The sequence below is a fragment of the Oryza glaberrima genome, chromosome 8 (genome assembly GCF_000147395.1).
Source record: "Oryza glaberrima chromosome 8, OglaRS2, whole genome shotgun sequence".
NCBI classification, from domain to species: Eukaryota; Viridiplantae; Streptophyta; class Magnoliopsida; order Poales; family Poaceae; genus Oryza; species Oryza glaberrima.
The window spans coordinates 4,036,434-4,050,970 of NC_068333.1; positions in this window are offsets into that span (position 1 = coordinate 4,036,434).

A 14,537-nucleotide genomic window follows, 5' to 3' on the forward strand; every position below is an offset into this window, starting at 1 on the left:
GATTTTCGTATAACGTTTAATCATTCGTCATTTGCAATAGACTTCTCATGCAACACTAATTCCCTCTTTGTATATTGGTTACATGATCATGCACGTGTAGGTCGACAGTCCGATGGAGCAAATAAACCACTAGAATCAGTTGTCGTTTGCTCCAATCGCGTTGAATTTTACCTTGAGTACGCTGAAATCAGGCACTTATAAAAATTAAGATAATCAAGGTATAATACCTGTCGAAACATGAATTCGGCAATAATAAAAGGGGTAGCGCACGAGACCTAAAAGTGGATGGATACGGAGACAAAAGATTTAGACAGGTTCAGGCCCTCTCAGTAAGAAGTAATACCCTACTCCTGTTTGGGGATTTGAATCCGCCGGGTGTGTATTGATCTGATGATCAGGTTGTGGCATGTGCCTCCTAGAGGGCCTCCTGCCCACCTTATATAAGATGGGGGGCGGGATTACAAGATAGAAACCTTAACCAATACGGTATCAGTTTCCTAAATCTACTTTACAATCTTATCAAACCAGGACTTTAGGCCGTTCCATAATATACATGGAAACGTAATACCCAAGTCATGATCCGTTACATATTTCATAGATATAAGTTATCCCCTATAACCAGTCGGATAACCATGCCGTGTGGGTATGGGGTACCCATAATCTCCACAGTAGCCCCTGAGACTTTCACAGTCAAAAAGATAATCTTCTCTCAGACTAGATTACTCCAAAGCCTAGTGCTTCAATCATCTTCGCCATGATCTCCCGAGTACTTTTACCAAATCAGAAGACTGTGGAGGGCTGAAAAATAAAGTCAGGTGCATCGACTAGATGCACCTAATAGGTGTAGCCCCCGACTATGTGGTTAGTTGAACAAACTAAGCATATAGTCAAGGAATAAATAATCCAACCAACTGAAAGGTTTTTAATAATTATAGTCAACCAAGTGACTTAATATTAATATATAGCATATGCGGCGTGAATCCCGGAACAACATGATCCGAGTGATATACCGACTGCTTTGTAAAATATGATGCGAGCAACCTAAAGTTGTGTACATCATGGAAAATTCATATAGCAAAACAGTTATAAAAGAAGCTTGTATGCTGCGAATAAAGAAATTTCCAAAGTATTGAGCACACACAATGCGCACACTGCTTTAACAAATGTGCTTAAGTCCCTAAAAGACACATGGTTTCACCACACCTGGAAATACACAGCATATGTGGTATAAAATCCGAGTAAATAAACTCAAAAAGGATTTACCAATCGCCTGAAAAATGACCACAATATATAATCAGCCTAAGCCATAAAATTGGTCAATAAAAACGCACACTTACGTGGCAAAAAGCAATGATATTATATCCAATCAATTGCTATATAAACCCAAACAGCGCCTTAACTATATAAAAAAGTCAGCGGGGCAGCTATGAAAAACTTCACTGTTGGGCACCTTTTAAAATGCATTGTACCAACTCCTAAAAAGTTGAATAACTGTGGTATAAAAGGATTTTAAGGTATTGGGCACTTGATCACGCGCACTTTGGCCTAAGCAAAAAGTGCCTAAGTCCCTAAAAGAACGTGACAGGCCACACCTGAAAATATGGGCTGTAGACATATTAGGCCTAGGACAAAAAATATGCCTTTGACACCCTTTAAAGGATGACGCATATAACATGCGCCGAGTAATAATTCTTCCTGTTGATATAGACCAAGTGTAGCTCATATGAATAGCTTCTGATCTGAGTGATTATCCCTTATGGGATACTCCAAAATAGATATAAAAATTGAATCCTGACTGGCGCAAGTATTCGGTTGATAGCCCTTACGGGGAATAATGATTGGTCCAGTCTTCGAGCATAGAAAATAATCTCAGAACAAAATCCAACTTAAAGGTATGATCCTTGTGTTGAAGTTGATAAGCCCCTGAGCATTTATAGCTTGTCCTTCTGCCATAGTCAAAATTGTCCATTGGCAATAGCTGACGCAGTCTGCATGGAAATGAAATGACCAACATGAAGATGATATTGCTCATCAGAGGTGATGGAAGATGTCAGTGGTAGTAAAAACAGTGACACCAATCAAAGGTGATGAAGTCGCATAGTCGTGGAGGCGTAGAAACCAGTCGGCAGCAGTCAGGTCAGCTAGCAGTGAAGATGAAGGCGCCCAACAACAACGACAGAGCAGTCGGTGGCGATGAAAGTAAGCCGACGATGAAGATGTAGACGCGCATCAACGGTGATAGCGAAATCCACCAATCATGAAGATGAAGAAAATAGTCGATTACGACAAATGCAACCGATGGTAATGACGATTGGCAGCAATAGAGATGATCAAATATGATGACGAAGTTGCCCATCAATAGCAGTAGAGTGGGCTATGTTGAACAGGCTTGACATGATGTTGATGAAGATGACGATGTTGGTGATCCAGTCAATAGCGGTGTAGCAGCCGATGATGATGACGAAAACGTTCATCAGCGTTTGCGTAGTAAGTCAACTGTGAAGGTGAAATAATAGTCGGCGAAGACATAGTCATCCATTAGCAATAGTGGAGATGTCAGGGCCGATGAAGCAAAGGTGCTGGTAATGATGTCAGTGACAATAATCCATCAAACTGTTGAGAAGATATCAAAGCTCGAGTAGTTTCCTTGATGCGAGCATGTGCATAAAGAAAACTGATGCAACGCTTCTTGATTTACGAAGATGACTGCAGAACTTAGTGTTATAGCTGTTGTAAATGCTTCACTTGGAGAAAAGTATATGCTATTGTCCAACTCGTCCAAACCGAGCTGATTGGTTGATAACTCCAAACTCCCGAACATATAGATTAAATTCTTGAACTTGATACTTTGAGAAATTTGGAGTAGATTGAGGCGGCATGAAGAAGCCAAAATTGTCAGTGAAATAATTGAAGTTGATAAAGTAAAAAGCTTGCTCGGAAGCGAAGACGAAGATAATGACTCATTGGCTAGTTAATTGATTGCTTCATGTTGACATAACATCTGTCGAATTTTGAGTCTTGTATTTGTGTAGCCCCCGACTCTTTGGTTAATTGGGAAACAACTAAACATAGAGTCGAGAACTATAGCTTGTCGTCGAGTAGACTTTACTTGAGTGAAGATACGTGTTGAAGATGTCCGACTAGAATTCTTGAAAATTGGAGAACCACTTGTTGTAGTAGAATAGCACGGCATCGAATCTGGAAGTGCGTGCCGAGATGTTGAAGATCTTGTAGACGTCGTGGTTGGTGAAGTAGCAAAACTTGCGGAGTTGAGGCAATAGAGTTTGCCGGTTCCAAAGATAATGAAGATGAAGTCGCTCCACCAAGTCGGCAGCGGCATAACCAGTTGGCGACGGAAGAAGTAAAATGATGACGAAAACGAAGACGTCCTTGAACGGCGGCAAAATAGACCAACCATGAAAGCGAAGACACCATGGGCGGCGGCGAAGGCAAACCGATGATGACGATGACGCCAGTCAATGATGACGAAGGCGCGCAGCCATGGAGATGAACAAGCCAGTCGGTGTCAGACAAGGCGGCCAGCAACGAAACGATGACGTCCATCAGTAGTGGTAGCAGTATAAACCAACCGTAGAGGCAAGGGCACTAGTCAAAAGCAGACGAGATGACCGGCGGTGAAGACGATAAGGCCAATCAACATTGGCAGAATCATACAGCCATGGAAATGAAGAAACCAGTCGGCAGCAGACGTAGACAGCTTGCGTTGAAGGTGATGACGCCTATTTGCGGTGGCTGCGACGTGGCCAGCCGTGAAGACGATAGCAACAGTTGGCGTCATACGAGGTGGCCGGTCGGAGAAGATGTAGACGTCCTACAACGGCGGCATAATAGGCCAGCCGTGCAGGCGGAGACACCAGTCGGCGGTAGCAAAGGCAAGCCGGCGGTGAAGACGTAGACGCCCAACAACGATGGTGTAACCAACCAACCATATAGGCGAAAACACCAGTCGGTGGCGGACGAGGTGGCCAGTCGGTGAAGACAACGACGCTCAACAACGGCGGTGTGGCCACCCAACCGTATAGGCGAGGACACCAGTCGGCGGCGACGATGGCAAGTCGGTGGTTATGTTCTGACTGATCCATTCCTGTAGGAGATAAGCTTAAAGCCATGAATCCCTTTTATGCAAATCTGGATCTTGATCCTGCAAAACAAACATATAGGATGACTAGTATCTGATGTAAATATAATACTCGAGGAAAATTCAAGTATTTTAAAATATTTATAAATATGTATTTCTCCTCTCGTCAATCTTGATTTCCCCGAGCAGATGACTCCTTACGTTTAAACACTCTGCCCGACTAGTCATAGCCCCCAAGCACCGGGAGTCGGCCTAGGCGCTTCCCAGACATGCATACGAGTGACATGAGTTCGTCATTAATAGAACAAAGTTTCACGGATCAGAGTTTACTACTCGAGTACTTTTGCAATTGTTAAGAGCAGAAAATAAATTATCTTATCTCTATGCTTTTGATTTATTCCGAGTAATACTTAGCACCTTGTGTTACTCGGTCCATCCAACGAGCCCCCGGTGCTTGGAATCGGCCCAAAGGCAACTATCCATTGATAAACCAAACGGAAAGCATAGGAAGATAGAACTTCATAACTTAATAGGCACTTTACTGTTACTCGGATTATTTCGCAAGCAATCAAGATAAATATTATGAAAATTGTTGAAAAATATGATATAACATCTGTAGCCCCCGACTCACTAGTCAACGGCGAACCAGTTGATATAGTGAGGCAGAGGAAAAGAAAAATATCGTATAAAGAAAATTAATGATGACTTAGCTTTGTAATATTCCCCTTGGTAATGGCAGAGGTGGCCAATGTGGGAACAAAGTCGTCCATCAATAACAATGAAGACACCAGTCGGCGACGACGAAGGCGGTCGACGGTGAAAGCGAAGATGCTCACCAACGACGGCATAATAGGCCGGCCGTGTTGGCAGAGACACCAGTCGGCGGCGGCAAAGGCAAGCCGGTCGGTGAAGACGTAGACGCCTAGCAACGGTAGCATAATAGGCCAGCCGTGTTGGCAGAGACACCAGTCGGCGGCGGCAAAGGCAAGCCGGTCGGTGAAGACATGGACGCCCATGAACGGTGGTGTGACCAACCAACCGTATAGGCAAGGACACCAGTCGGCGGCGACGGAGGCAGGCCGGTGGTGAAGTCGTAGATGCCCAATAACGACGGCATAATAGGCCAGCTGTGTAGGCGGAGACACCAGTCGACGGCGGCGAAGGCAAGCCAGCGGTGAAGATGTAGACGCCCAACAACGGCGGCATAATAGGCCAACCGTGCAGGCAGAAACACCAGTCAGCGGCGGCAAAGGCAAGCCGGTCGGTGAAGACGAGGACGCCCATGAACGGTGGTGTGACCAACCAACCGTATAGGCGAGGACACCAGTCGGCGGCGACGGAGGCAGGCCGGTAGTGAAGTCGTAGACGCCCAACAACGGCGGCATAATAGGCCAACCGTGGAGGCAGAAACACTAGTCCGCGGCGGCGAAGGCAAGCCGGCGGTGAAGATGTAGACGCCCAACAACGGCGGCATAATAGGCCAACCGTGCAGGCAGAAACACCAGTCGGCGGCGGCAAAAAGGCAAGCCGGTCGGTGAAGATGAGGACGCCCATGAACGGTGGTGTGACCAACCAACCGTATAGGCGAGGACACCAGTTGGCAGCGACGGAGGCAGGCCGGTAATGAAGTCATAGACGCCCAACAACAGCAGCATAATAGGCCAACCGTGGAGGCAGAAACACCAGTCCGCAGCGGCAAAGGCCGGCCGGCGGTGAAGATGTAGATGCCTAACAACGATGGTGTGACCAACCAACTGTGTAGGCGGGTAGACCAGTTGGCGGCGACGGAGGCAATTGGTGCGGGTACATTTACCTGTAGCTCGAACCCTAGATACATCCACGCATCACCCGACCAATCCATGCTCATGCAATCTAGTTGTGAAAACGTGTCCTTTTATGAATCGGACTCAACCGTTCATGAGACTTGTATTTTCGGCGATGGCGACAAAGTCCGAACTGATTGTAGCATGTATTATCCGCACAGCTTGACCTGATCTGGTTGAAAAATTGCTTGTGCTTGATGAAGTGCTCCTGCTTGCATGCATGTGCATGTATATGCATGGATCCAAACAGACTTAACCAAACTAATGTGGCTCTTGCCTGTATGTACAGCGACATGCAAAGCCAGTCGAACATTCACGTCCAAGATAGGAACTGAATTGCTGACGGCTGAATTGCACTGTATAACCGTCGTGTGGGACTTGGCTTGATAGTGATCAGATTCCGATGACAGGGCATGTATCTGATTAATGATCTTGAATAGGTGATGTCAAAAATCAAATTGAATCCGAGATGAATAGAACTTGAGCATAGTCCTTCCGGCGTGTTCACCCAGCATCTCGACCGATGTCTCTTTGGTAGATTGATTTTTGATCAGAAGATGGTGTCGACGGCGGCAGAATCCATGAAACTCAAAGCGAGGATGATGCCGGCGACACTCAGGATGATTCTATCACACTTCTTGACAGAAAAACTCGACGCACACCTACCTGGCGCGCCAACTGTCAAAACATGAATTTGGCAATAATAAAAGGGGTAGCGCACGAGACCTAAAAGTGGATGGATGCGGAGACAAAAGATTTAGACAGGTCAGGCCCTCTCAATGAGAGGTAATACCCTACTCCTGTTTGGGGATTTGAATCCGCCGGATGTGTATTGATCTGACGATCAGGTTGTGGCATGTGCCCCCTAGAGTGCCTCCTACCCACCTTATATAAGATGGGGGGGTAGGATTACAAGATAGAAACCTTAACCAATACGGTATTAGTTTCCTAAATCTACTTTACAATCTTATCAAACCAGGACTTTAGGCCATTCCATAATATACAGGGAAACGTAATACCCAAGTCATGATCCGTTACATATTTCATAGATATAAATTATCCCATATAACCAGTCCGATAACCATGCCGTGTGGGTATGGGGTATCCATAATCTCCACAATACCCCACCTAATTGCTTCATGTATCTATAATATATACCTCCTGCTGAATTCTTTATTGATTTGATTTATCCTCATGCCCGATGGTCATACCTGAACGGCCATGCTGAGCTGCTCGCAAGCATACATATATGTCATGTCAAGCCAAATCCAAATCATCCATCCAAGTGTGTGGTAAGTGGTAGCAAAGATCAATATTCTACCTTGTACTAGGTAGTATATATCTAAAGTACGAATTACCCTCCCCCCCCCGAACTATCGCGGTCGTCCGAATTAGCCCCCAGAACCACAAAACCAGGCATTCTTCACCCCCAACTATGAATACCGGACGAATTACCCCCCTCGACCCAATCCGCGGTGGTTTTGGTCTACGTGGCTTACATGTGGCAGTCCAGTCAGCATTCTCTTTATAAAAAAATTGTGGGACCCACCTGTCATACACTATTATCTCTTCTCTCTCTCACTCTTCCTCTCTCTCTTTCACACCGTCTCATCACGGTCATGGGTCGGCGGCAGCAACGCGTGACGTGGAGGCGGCGGCGGCGGGGGATGAGGAGCTCGGCTCGGCTTCCCCCCTCCCTCTCGGCGGCGGCGGTGGCGGGGGACACGGAGCGGCGGCGGCGCGTGACGCGGAGGCGGCAGCGGCGGGGGATGAGGAGCTTGGCGGTCGGCGCGGCTTCCCCCCTCCCTCTCGGTGGCGTGTGCGCGGGGAGGACGAGGGCGCGAGACGAGAAGGCGGCCGAGGAGGCGAGGCGAGGCGGCGGCGGAGGAGGAGGAGGAGGAGGCGAGCGGCGGCGGGAGCTCGCACTGCTCGAGGCGAGGCGAGGCAGCGGAGGAGGAGAAGGCGAGCGGCGGCAAAGGAAGCGAGGCGGCAGCGGCGGCGAGGCGGTTGGCGGGGGGAAGACGTTGCCGCCTTCTCATCTCGCGCCGCCTCCTTGTCTCGCACAGTCGCCTCGCCTCGCGCTGCCAGTTGCTACCTAGTCGCACCGCCGCCGCCGCTCAAGCCCGCCCCTATGCCGCCCTGCCCCGACCCGCGCTCGCCTCTGCCTTGCCGCTACGCTCGCCTCTCCGCCGCCGCCGCGCTCGCCTCTCCGCTGCTCTCGCCTCTCCGCCGCGCTCGCCTCTGCCTCGCCGCCGCGCTCGCCTCTCCGCCGCCGCCGCCGCCTCGCCTCTCCGCCGCTCTCGCCTCTCCGCATCCGTCGTCGCCTGGAGAAGTGAGAGGGAGAGAAGTGAGAGAGAGAGAGTAGTGAATGACAGGTGGGTCCCACATTTTTTTTATAAAGAGAATGCTGACTGGACTGCCACGTGTACGCCACGTAGACCAAAACCACCGCGGATTGGGTCGAGGGGGGTAATTCGTCTGGTATTCATAGTTGGGGGTGAAGAATGTCCGGTTTTATGGTTCGGGGGGGTAATTTGGACGATCGCGATAGTTCGGGGGGGGAGTAATTCGTACTTTTTCCTAACTTTTATCATCTCTGAGAGCAATTTGATGATTTCCCTACTGCCCTGAATCCTTGAAGAATTTCATCTCTTATCACTACTACAGGATAGATTTTCCTGGACGCCGCCCCTTTTGTTTCCATGCAATCCGTAAGTGGAACCGCACGGAAAAATAGGGGAACCGGTGCCGGGTTGTCACCCATTTTCCCGTGCGGGCATCTTAATCCGTCCGCACAGGTCGACTTAAGAGGACCGCATGGAAAAATCAATTTTCGCATGTGGACTTTTTAAGTGGACCGCACAAGAAAATACCTCCCTCTCTTTCCTCCCACCCACTTCAAATTTTTGACATCCTCTCTCTTCCTTTTTTTTCTCCTTTTATTCTCCATCAACCACTCCCATCTCTCTTTCTACCTTATCTCCTCCCGGCTTCCCACCTCCTCCCCACCTTAACTCTTATCGGCTTCCCCTCCTCCGTCAACAGCGAGCGTCAGCAGCGGTCCCTTCTGCCCGCGCAGCGAGGAGGAGGCATCGTCGGCCATTCGTCATGCACGTCGTCAATGCAGCGGCGGCAAGCGGGCGGAACCTCCTCCTAGTTGTCGTCCTCATCGTGCACGTCGTCAAGGCAGCGGCGGTGAGCGCGGCAGCGGCGAGCGGGCGTAACCTCCTCCTGGTCGTCTTTCTCGTCGTGCATGTTGTCGCTTGGCTCCCTCGACGACGACACCATCATCGCATGCATCGTCAAGGCAGCGGCAGCGAGCGAGGCGGCGGCGAGCAGGCGTCCCCCGCCCGGATCCAGCGGTGCCAGCCGTCCCCCGCCCGGATCCGGCGGTGCCGGCCAGCGCGACTGTGGCGGCGGCGGGCAGGCTCGACGGTGACAACGGTGGTGAGCTCGGCGGCGGCCGGGGGCGTGTGGTCCGGCGGGCATCGGTGATTTTCACACTTTTTTTTTTGGTGTTTTGGTACTGTGCGGGCGGTATAATTTGACCGCACGGGATAATCGATTATCCCTGCGGTCGGCTCGCCCGTATGCAAAAATACCGATTTTCCCAGATACGCGGCTGTAGACGGGTTGGACCACCGCACGGGATAATCAGACCACCCGCACAGAAAAATAGGATCTGTAGTAGTGTATGAGTCTTCTTGCACATAGAGAAGAATTCTCCGATGGCTTTATTCCAAGTTCCTACAAGGGAAATGTACATGTTGTTTATTTATTCATTGTGCATATATCAGTATAATAGCAAATGTATTCATACGATAATAATCCATATCAGTGATCATATTGCAACTTGTATTGTTATTTCTTCAGTTAGTTTCGTAGTTATTTTCATGCTACTGCATGTTTGAGGGGGAAGGTATCACCCAGCAACAGTATCGAGATATTATATTTAAATGATGTATATGATCGAAACTGTGGTATGTATCATGAACAGCAACACAAATTAGAATCCTCCATATCGCTAATATTGTTTTCTTAACATAAGAAATTTCTTCCAACACATTATTGTACTATATTTTTTCTTAATGGAACTTATAATTTTCATCATGCTTCCTTATAGATATAACAAAAAATTTCCGCAGAACGCGCGAGGTATTTTTTAGTTTTTTTTCCTTATGTCATTCTGTTTTACCCAACTAAAATACTAAATAGAATAGTATATAATACTATATATGCCAGATGCTACTACATATGATAGCCGTTTTATAAAAATATTTGGGGTATATAAGTGTACCTCATGCCTTATGACGTGTCCGCCGTTGACAACAACAACCATAGGATTACTAGTCCGTACCATCTGCCTTTGATGCCAAAGGCAGTCTTTTCGCTTACTTTCATCCATGTCAAACATAGCACAATTAACAGCTGTATGGCTTGGTCCCACCATCATAGTGATTAATTAACTATAAGTAATTGATAAAATTAGATGTTTCTCTAGCAAAATAAATCAGTATGATATCGGTAATTGATAAAATTAGATGTTTCAAGAGATCTTTCATGGGGTTGTTCATATTTTGATACCAGTATGATATTTTTCTGCTGAAGATGAAGATTAAGTTTTTTTACGTAAAATGAGGTGGTATTAACATATGATTGATTGAGTTTTAATTATTACAAACTTGAAAATTAGATTAGTATGATATTTTAGAGCACCTTTCATATAGAAAGTTTTCGCACGAAACACACCGTTTAGCAGTTTAAAAAACGTACCACGAAAATCTTAATCTTCATCCAACTTTTATCGAAGAAAAGAACGGAACCTAAGTATGCTAGCTCATCGATGATCCCCCGGTGCTTTTCACATGGTAAAAAGACCGCTTGCTATTTGCCAAGACAAGAAGATGATCTCCCAAAGCCGTAGGGAATCGGAGTCAAGCTCCGTCCGATTACTCACGAAATTCGGACGATGCACCAAATTTCAAGAAAAAAAAACATCGTAATAGTAATAGTAGAGGTTACACTCGACGCTGGAAAATTAACGAAGGCCGTGTTTAGTTCCGAAATAATTCTTCAAACTTCCAACTTTTCTATCACATTAAAACTTTCATACACGCATAAACTTTCAGCTTTTCCGTCACATCGTTTCAATTTCAACCAAACTTTTAATTTTGGTGTGAACTGAACACAGCCGAAGCTAGATAGATGTGATGAAAAAGTTAAAAATTTATGTTTGTAGAAAAGTTTTGATGTAATAAAAAAGTTAAAAGTTTAAAGAATTATTTTGGAACTAAACAGGGTCATATGGACAAAACGAGATGTTCAGACATTTTGCCGAAGCTACGCATGCACGACTCGGATCCCTAGACAGCAAACGTGCCGGCCGTAGGGGCGGGAGGTGTGTAGTACATCTTATGGTTACGAAGCTTCCTGGAAGGTTCACTGGTCTGGCTTACCCGCTTCACACTAGAAACTTTTTGCTCGATCGTAACGTGTTGTGTCATATTAGCTTATTGATTGGCACTCTTGATTCTTGAAGGCCGACCACCTCCGATCGGAAATTCAGAAATGCAACTTGGCTTTACATACTGATTTTTGCTCTGATTTCTCACCCGCGTTTTCTGCTACCTTAAAGTCAAGAAAAATAGTCCAGTTGCATCGTAATATTTCTGCCTGTCACTGGGGAGGATATTGGGTAACCCATACCCGTACCCCAATTTTACCGAAAATGATGGCGCGCGGGCGTCCGATCCAGCGATAGAAAAATCGGGCTCTCCTCCCAGCACTGCTGTCACGCTGCATGCTGCTGCCCTGCTGCCTCCTATGCCATGCAACCTATGCCCCTAGCATATGATGACGTCATGCAAACTTACTAAGCGAACTTTAAACTATTTTTTCACTTAAATTATTTATCCAAACCATGATCCGATTACACCATTAAATCTATTACAATTAAATCTTTAAAATAAGACCACACATGGATATAATCCGATGAAAAAAATAGTTAGCTTATTATTAAATTATTTTTAAATGTTGCACGCAGTTCCACCAAGTAGATCGGAACTGTTTCACTAAGTAGGTCGAAAATGTTCAATCGTTTGAAAAGCTGAAAATGTTTTGTTGATGTACACGGGGTTTAAGTGTTGCAATGGCTTTAAATCGTTTGTTGCATACATTGAACCAAATTGTTTCATCTAGCGATCTGACCGCGTTTCACTTTCTTTAATAATTGAAACATCTATTCACTATTTGCTGAAACATTATTTTTATATAAGATGAAACATCGTCTAGTTCTTTCGAAAACTGTTGTTTCATTACGTTATAGTAAAATGTTTCATGAGGTGATTTGGTTGTGTTTCAGCTTTTTTTACAAGACTGAAACATCTTCGATCTACTTAGTAAAATGATTCCGATCTACTTGGTGGAATTATAATTATTAAAACATTATAAAGTACATGCTGAAACATTCCTAGAAGAACACGTGCAACATTTACAAATTAAAAAGTGAAACGTTATATGAATACTACATGAAACATTTAAATGATATAAGTGCAACATTAAAAACAATTCATTAATAAAGCTAAATATTTTTTCATCGGATTATAGCCATGTTTGGTCTTGTTTTAAAGATTTAATTACAACGAATTTAGTGGTGCAATCGGATCATAAATTAGATAAGTAATTTGAGAGAAAAAGTAGTTTAAAGTTTGTTTAAAAAACTTGACACACGCATGGCTGCATGTTTTGTGCATGTAGGGACTACAACTAATATTTTCTGTGCATGCATGTTGTAACTGTGGGGGCTCTGATTGTTTTCTCTAGATCGGATGGCTGGGACAGGCCCCGATTTTTTGTCTTCCGGATCAGGCGCCCGATCGCTAGGCGTGTCCCAATTTTACCCAACCCAAATATTACCCATATCCAAATTAAGTTGGTATTACCCATTGGGTATAGGTAACCAAATGGATAAGAGAAGTGATATATGTGGGTCCCACATATAGGAATGGATTAAAATTTATGCAAAGTTGCTCTTTCATATAATAAATCATCCCTCTAAATTTCAGTTAAATTTGACAAAATTTTATAATGTGAACACGAGTTTAAAAATTTTAGACCAAAGTTTTACACATAGCAAATAGGTATGAACGAAGTGGGTAAAATGGATAATACCCTCCTAATATCCAAAATTTAAACGGGCTAATTTTTTATCCATATCCTATTCAAATAATGTGGATATAGATATGGATAATGAATACCCAGTGACAGGCCTACGTGATATCTTTTATATTTCTCGTTGTGACTTTTTGAGTCACAAAAGAGAATCCAGTTGCATATATGGTACCCTTGCATATTTCTTGTGCTGACTTTCTTAAGCATATGTTCTTGAATCTCACTTTGCTATTAGGATAACTTTATTATTCTCTTAACCCTTTTATTGGACATTTGTATTATTGTACAATCCTTAATTAGTCAATTATATCATAAAAATGCATACCTATGCCCAAGGTACAACTGCATACGCAAGTACAGAAACGACCATATATGCCATTTGGTTCATCCAGTAAACACTCTCCGTCCCACTTTAATTGTAGGTACGGGTTTCTGTTTCCAACGTTTAACCGTTTGTCTTATTTAAATAATTTAAAAAAAACTTAAAAAAATAAATCATGCATAAAGTATTGTTCATATTTTATCATCTAATAAAAAAATAATTATTAAAAAAATAAAATATAACGAGCGGTCAAAGGTTGAACACGAAAACCCATAACTATACTTAAAATGACATGGAGGGAGTAAATTGGAAAAAAGAGAAAACGTCCGTCGCAGATTGACAAGAACATCACAAAGGACACATACTTGACCCCTCCAATCTAGAGCCCGGATCGGAGCCGACACGACACAAGTAGGGGTGGAGCAGAGTTGGTCATTAACAAGGACAAACGAACAGATCAGCTCTAAAATAATCTTACCAAAATTTTGTCCAAAACTCAAAAAAGACGAGTACGAACACGGATTGGAGTGGGGTCCGCGGCACGTGTGTGTGGTGGTGGGTGAGAATTGAAGCTTCCGGAGTCCGGAATGCACCGAAAGGCCGGAGGACATTTATTCAGGTTCAACTAATCAAGAGAGCCCATCCTCAATTTTTTCTTATACTTATTAGTCAAAATTTTCAATACTAAATTTAAAATTTAATTTTTGATTTTTTTATTGAAATTTATTTTTAGTCTTTGCTTTTAGAACTCTAAAATACGTATATAAAAGTTTTATTTATAAATTATTTTTTGTGTGTAAATATATTGTTTTGGTTATTCCCCGTATCAAACCCCGGCCCCTCGTGTGGTCGTGACAAAAATCAGGCGTCAGCGTCAGGCGTATTGACTTCTAAGGGGCGCCGTTTCCCTCTTTAACATTCGCGATTGCGTGTTCAAGTAGCTCTAGTGTGCACGTAAAATCAATTTCAACGTCAAACAAACCGAACTATTGTATGTACACTACCGGAAGCAAACTGTATGTGCCAGATGAAAAAGCGACTCCAAAACAGAAGACGAGCACTGACGAAAAAAAAAGTTTAATTGACGGTTAGTTGCTAGAATTAATAAATTGAAGAACGCTTC